Below are 6,224 nucleotides of genomic sequence, written 5' to 3'. Positions count from 1 at the left end.
CTTGGCTCTTGGCTCTTGGCTCTTGGCTCTTGGCTCTTGGCTCTTGCTCTTGGCTCTTGGCTCTTGGCTCTTGCTCTTGGCTCTTGGCTCTTGGCTCTTGGCTCTTGGCTCTTGGCTCTTGGCTCTTGGCTCTTGGCTCTTGCTCTTGGCTCTTGGCTCTTGGCTCTTGCTCTTGGCCTCTTGGCTCTTGGCTCTTGCTGCTTGCTCTTGGCTCTTGGCTCTTGGCTCTTGGCTCTTGGCTCTTGGCTCTTGCTCTTGGCTCTTGGCTCTTGGCTCTTGGCTCTTGGGCTCTTGGCTCTTGGCTCTTGGCTCTTGGCTCTTGGCTCTTGGCTCTTGGCTCTTGGCTCTTGGCTCTTGGCTCTTGGCTCTTGGCTCTTGGCTCTTGGCTCTTGGCTCTTGGCTCTTGGCTCTTGGCTCTTGCTCTTGGCTCTTGGCTCTTGCTCTTGGCTCTTGCTCTTGGCTCTTGGCTCTTGGCTCTTGGCTCGCTCTTGCTCTTGGCTCTTGGCTCTTGCTCTTGGCTCTTGCTCTTGGCTCTTGCTCTTGGCTCTTGGCTCTTGGCTCTTGGCTCTTGGCTCTTGGCTTGCTCTTGGCTCTTGGGCTCTTGGCTCTTGGCTCTTGCTCTTGCTCTTGGCTCTTGGCTCTGCTCTTGGCTTGGCTCTCTCTTGGCTCTTGGTCTTGGCTCTTGCTCTTGGCTCTTGGCTTGCTCTTGCTCTTGGCTCTTGCTCTTGGCTCTTGCTCTTGGCTCTTGGCTCTTGGCTCTTGGCTCTTGGGCTCTGGCTCTGGCTCTTGGCTCTTGCTCTTGGCTCTTGGCTCTTGGCTCTTCTTGCTCTTGCTCTTGGCTCTTGGCTCTTGGCTCTTGGCTCTTGGCTCTTGGCTCTTGGCTCTTGGCTCTTGGCTCTTTTGCTCTTGGCTCTTGGCTCTTGCTCTTGGCTCTTGGCTCTTGGCTCTTGGCTCTTGGCTCTTGCTCTTGCTCTTGGCTCTTGGCTTGCTCTTGGCTCTTGCTCTTGCTCTTGGCTCTTGGCTCTTGGCTCTTGGCTCTTGGCTCTTGGCTCTTGCTCTTGGCTCTTGGCTCTTGGCTCTTGGCTCTTGGCTCTTGGCTCTTGGCTCTTGGCTCTTGCTCTTGGCTCTTGGCTCTTGGCTCTTGGCTCTTGGCTCTTGCTCTTGGCTCTTGGCTCTTGGCTCTTGCTCTTGGCTCTTGCTCTTGCTCTTGGCTCTTGGCTCTTGGCTCTTGGCTCTTGGCTCTTGGCTCTTGGCTCTTGGCTCTTGCTCTTGGCTCTGGCTCTTGGCTCTTGGCTCTTGGCTCTTGGCTCTTGGCTCTTGGCTCTTGGCTCTTGCTCTGGCTCTTGGCTCTTGGCTCTTGGCTCTTGGCTCTTGGCTCTTTGGCTCTTGGCTCTTGGCTCTTGGCTCTTGGCTCTTGGCTCTTGCTCTTGGCTCTCTTGGCTCTTGGCTTGGCTCTTGGCTCTTGGCTCTTGGCTCTTGGCTCTTGGCTCTTGGCTCTTGGCTCTTGGCTCTTGCTCTTGGCTCTTGCTCTTGGCTCTTGGCTCTTGGCTCTTGGCTCTTGCTCTTGGCTCTTGGCTCTTGGCTCTTGGCTCTTGGCTCTTGGCTCTTGGCTCTTGGCTTGGCTCTTGGCTCTTGGCTCTTGGCTCTTGGCTTTGCTCTTTCTTGCTTCTTGGCTCTTGGCTCTTGCTCTTGCTCTTGCTCTTTGCTCTTTGCTCTTTGCTCTTTGCTCTTTGCTCTTTGCTCTCTCTTGCTCTTTGCTCTTGGCTCTCTCTTGGCTCTTTTGCTCTTTGCTCTTGCTCTTTGCTCTTTGCTCTTTGCTCTTTGCTCTTTGCTCTTTGCTCTTTGCTCTTTGCTCTTTGCTCTTGCTCTTTGCTCTTTGCTCTTTGCTCTTGCTCTTTGCTCTTTGCTCTTTGCTCTTTGCTCTTTGCTCTTTGCTCTTTGCTCTTTGCTCTTTGCTCTTTGCTCTTTGCTCTTTGCTCTTTGCTCTTTGCTCTTTGCTCTTCGCTCTTCGCTCTTCGCTCTTCGCTCTTCGCTCTTCGCTCTTCGCTCTTCGCTCTTCGCTCTTCGCTCTTCGCTCTTCGCTCTTCGCTCTTCGCTCTTCGCTCTTCGCTCTTCGCTCTCAGCATGTCATCCATTAATTATCTCATCTTTGTCTATCCATCCACCACCCATCCATGATCATTATCCATTATCACCATCCATCTGTTATTATCATCATCATCCATCATCGATTGTTTAATAATTATCATCATTATAGATCCTTGATTACCATCCATCAGTACAATTCATTATCACCATCCATCATCATCATGATCACCATCCATTACCACAACCATCACCACCACTACCATCATCATCATCGTCATCTTTACCATCCTCCATACACCTTCATCATTTCCATCATCATCGATCATCAACATCAACATCATCATCCATAGAGCAAAGGGAGAACAATCCCTAAATTACAATAAGGTTAGCTTCATTTGTTAGTGACACACAGCATGTCAGCAGTTGAAGCACATAATACACCATATAGCATGTCATCAATTAAAGCATAGAGTAACACCACATTACATGTCATCAATAAAAGCACATCTACTTTCCATACATAATTGCAGCAAATGTTTCAAAACAGTTTGTCAAACCTTCTTATCTTTTAATTCCAATCAAAACCAGGGCACAGACACAGAGGACAGAGTTGTGAACGAAAGACAAGACAACAGTAGAAACAGAGGCTAGGCCCTTTCTGTCGAGGGAACTCTACAATCTCCACACACCCGTGAAGCTGGAGACGGGGTAGACTGCACACAGCCCAACAAAGTTTTCAACTTAACTTACTACACCACAGATGAACATCTATACTACAAGCCCAATGGCAGATGGCAGATGGTGGGGCAACAAAGTTTACATAACTTACATCAAAACACAGACATTACTGTCAACCATAAACAGCATATCAATGTCATAGATGACTTTCAACTTCTCCGTCATTCAGTTTAGTTAGACAACTGTTATTTTAATGGTTATCAAAATTCTTACTTACGGTTTGGATTCTGTCCAGGGAGGTTCACTTTCTTGAATAATCTTTCTTGAAACTTCCTTGAATATTCTTCCTTGAAAACTCTCCTAAGCTGGGGCCGCTGGGGTTGACCCTCTCCCTCCGGCTGACGATGTACTTATCTCAGAGCAGCGAGTGTCGACTAGGCGGACACACCTGTATACGAGATGCAGGCTGGCAAACTTAACAGTGAGGGCTGACGAGGCAGTCACACCTGACTTCAGTGTCCCCGAACCGCAGGTGCACACTTGGCAGACACACCCGACTGGCGACGATACACTTCAATAACAGGAACAGCGGGTGCTGGGGGGCAGATACACCAGCTGCCTACGATACTCTTCCAATCGTCGTTCCTTTCCTCTTTAATTCCTTGTCCTAGGTAATTCCTCCTCTGGGTAATTCCTGAAATGCTTAGCTTACTTTTAGATTCGTATTGAACTTTATCACTATTACAATAAGAACCACAGCAACTCTCTCCATTATCATCACTTATACACACATTAAATAATTTGACACCATTCTGTCACCTATGTGGAGGTAGCCAAAAGCAATTACTGAAGCGCCTGCTATCTACTTTTCTGTTCTGTTCTTATTATCTGTTATCTTGTTTACAGTGGTTGTGGTCTGGTCACAATAACACAAACACTCTGCAGCAACACACAGTATAAACACCAAATAATTCTACTGAGACAACTCCCATAGAGAAAACTCAATGCTAACTATAGCCTCCCGCACTTCTCAGTTCCACGCTAAGAATGTCAAGTTTCTTAAACTTGTTCTCGCGTCTGTCTACTTGCTAATCACAAGATTGAGATGACACTAGTCCGATAGTCCGATGACTAGTGGCAACACTGAAAAATTTGAGAAAGTCGAAAATAACACTTACCATTGCCGTCAGTCCGTGGTCGCCCGATGTACGATACTCTCACCAATCTCAGCGCCAGGAATGGTCTTCCCCACACAATCACTGTTGGGCAGGTGAGCTGACACACTAGCAACTACACTGACACGCCACTGCACATGTTGCCATGGAAACACCAATGCTGGTAGACACTTCCAGACTCTGTGGCCTTGACATTAGTGGAAACATCGACACGAAGCTTGATTCCTCGGCGACCGACAAGGGAAGAAACTCCAGGGCTACCCGGATCGGTTCGAGCCACCCAGTGCTCCATCGGCTGACAGTCATCCCTGGGTGGGTCCTGTGTAGGAAGAAGGTTCTCAGGTCCTCCTGTAGTTAGGGATCCGTTTCAGCGGGTCCTCCTTAACTGTTCCTCCACATTAGTTCCTGTAACTTAATGACTAATGAGACTACCATTCACTGCTAATATTAGTCTCCCTGAGTTAAACTCATCACCGCATTAGTTCCTGTAACTTAATTACTAATGAGACTCTACCATACACTGCTACTATTAGTCTCCCTGAGTTAAACTCATCACCGCATTAGTTCCTGTAACTTAATTACTAATTAGACTCTACCATTCACTGCTAATATTAGTCTCCCTGAGTTAAACTCATCACCGCATTAGTTCCTGTAACTTAATTACTAATGAGACTCTACCATACACTGCTACTATTAGTCTCCCTGAGTTAAACTCATCACCGCATTAGTTCCTGTAACTTAATTACTAATTAGACTCTACCATTCACTGCTAATATTAGTCTCCCTGAGTTAAACTCATCACCGCATTAGTTCCTGTAACTTAATTACTAATGAGACTCTACCATACACTGCTACTATTAGTCTCCCTGAGTTAAACTCATCACCGCATTAGTTCCTGTAACTTAATTACTAATTAGACTCTACCATTCACTGCTAATATTAGTCTCCCTGAGTTAAACTCATCACCGCATTAGTTCCTGTAACTTAATTACTAATGAGACTCTACCATACACTGCTACTATTAGTCTCCCTGAGTTAAACTCATCACGTGATTTCTTATTGAACGTTAAGATTTTTCTCATGAAACAATTTAACAATACTTTTGCCGTGAAACCAGAATTTAGAATTCAGGACAATATAAAAACATATTTGTTTACCTTTACTCGGCAAGGAACTAAAAGCACAGATTCCCCTGTCTGTATTTACACCTGTACAGGTAGGACCAAGCGTCTCGGCGGCTGCGGTGGGAATGTCACACACTGTTCACTGAGCGAAAAACCTGGAGGTGAGCTGTCGTCTCTAGTGTCACGTGTCATCAGTTGTGCTCCTGCACGGGGTGTACGAATTACAGAGACACACTCGTACATACTCGCGAACTACGCTTACACATCAAAAAAGACATTTCCCTGACACATGATCCTTATCTTGCAATCATCTTGTAACTAGCACTTGTTTGCTTAGTTTATTTTTTTTACTCTTTTGTTTATTTTTGTGTGTGAGCACACTTGTTAGTATCCCTGCACGATGAAAAGCGTTTAAGGTATGTTGTCATTCCGAAATACAGATATAAAAAATTAAATATATTAAAACAGAGGAAAATATTGCTTAAAATTTTTTTTTAATCGATCTGTTTTTGTTTTCCCAGACTTTCTATGAGCACGCGAGGCACGAGGTCCAAAGCGGGACGTCTGGTCTCATTAGAGACTTTGACAAGATTGACCATCTCGGTTACAGCGACAGTTGTTGGTATACAGAAAAAAGATAGAATACAGCCCTAAGGTCAGTCAGTGCACGTTGTGACGGAGTCAAAGTTCAGTTTGCAAGTTCTCGCTGCTGCCTGTTTATCTGGAAATGAATTACCTCTCTGCTCGCAATCTGTTGGTCTGTAAAATTTAATTGAGCTTTTTTAAATACTGAGCTGTCATGTCATGCCTCGCGTGCAGGTTTCTCTTTTTAATTTGTTTCTGGCTGTTGATGTGTCTGTGTACGTTTGTAGGCTGACATGTTTTAGTCCTTGTTAGTATGCCATTATAATAGGAAGATGCTCGGCTTCTGGGGGGTTAGCTTTGCTCTGACAGTGAACGACATTCACATTCCTGCCTCAGTCTCTGTTTTTGAGGGGACTGCTGCTACAGTGACAATGACCAGCTATTTAAATCCCAAACATGGGAAATGTGCTCGGTTACTATATAATATATATAAAGTTCTAGTCACAGCGTTTAAAGAAAGAGCAACTGATGTTCCAGCATCTACGCTGTGTGCGTTTCTTGTCTGGGGGATGCA

This window comes from Pomacea canaliculata, linkage group LG1 (assembly GCF_003073045.1).
Source record: "Pomacea canaliculata isolate SZHN2017 linkage group LG1, ASM307304v1, whole genome shotgun sequence".
NCBI classification, from domain to species: domain Eukaryota; kingdom Metazoa; phylum Mollusca; class Gastropoda; order Architaenioglossa; family Ampullariidae; genus Pomacea; species Pomacea canaliculata.
This window is presented reverse-complemented; position numbering follows the sequence as displayed.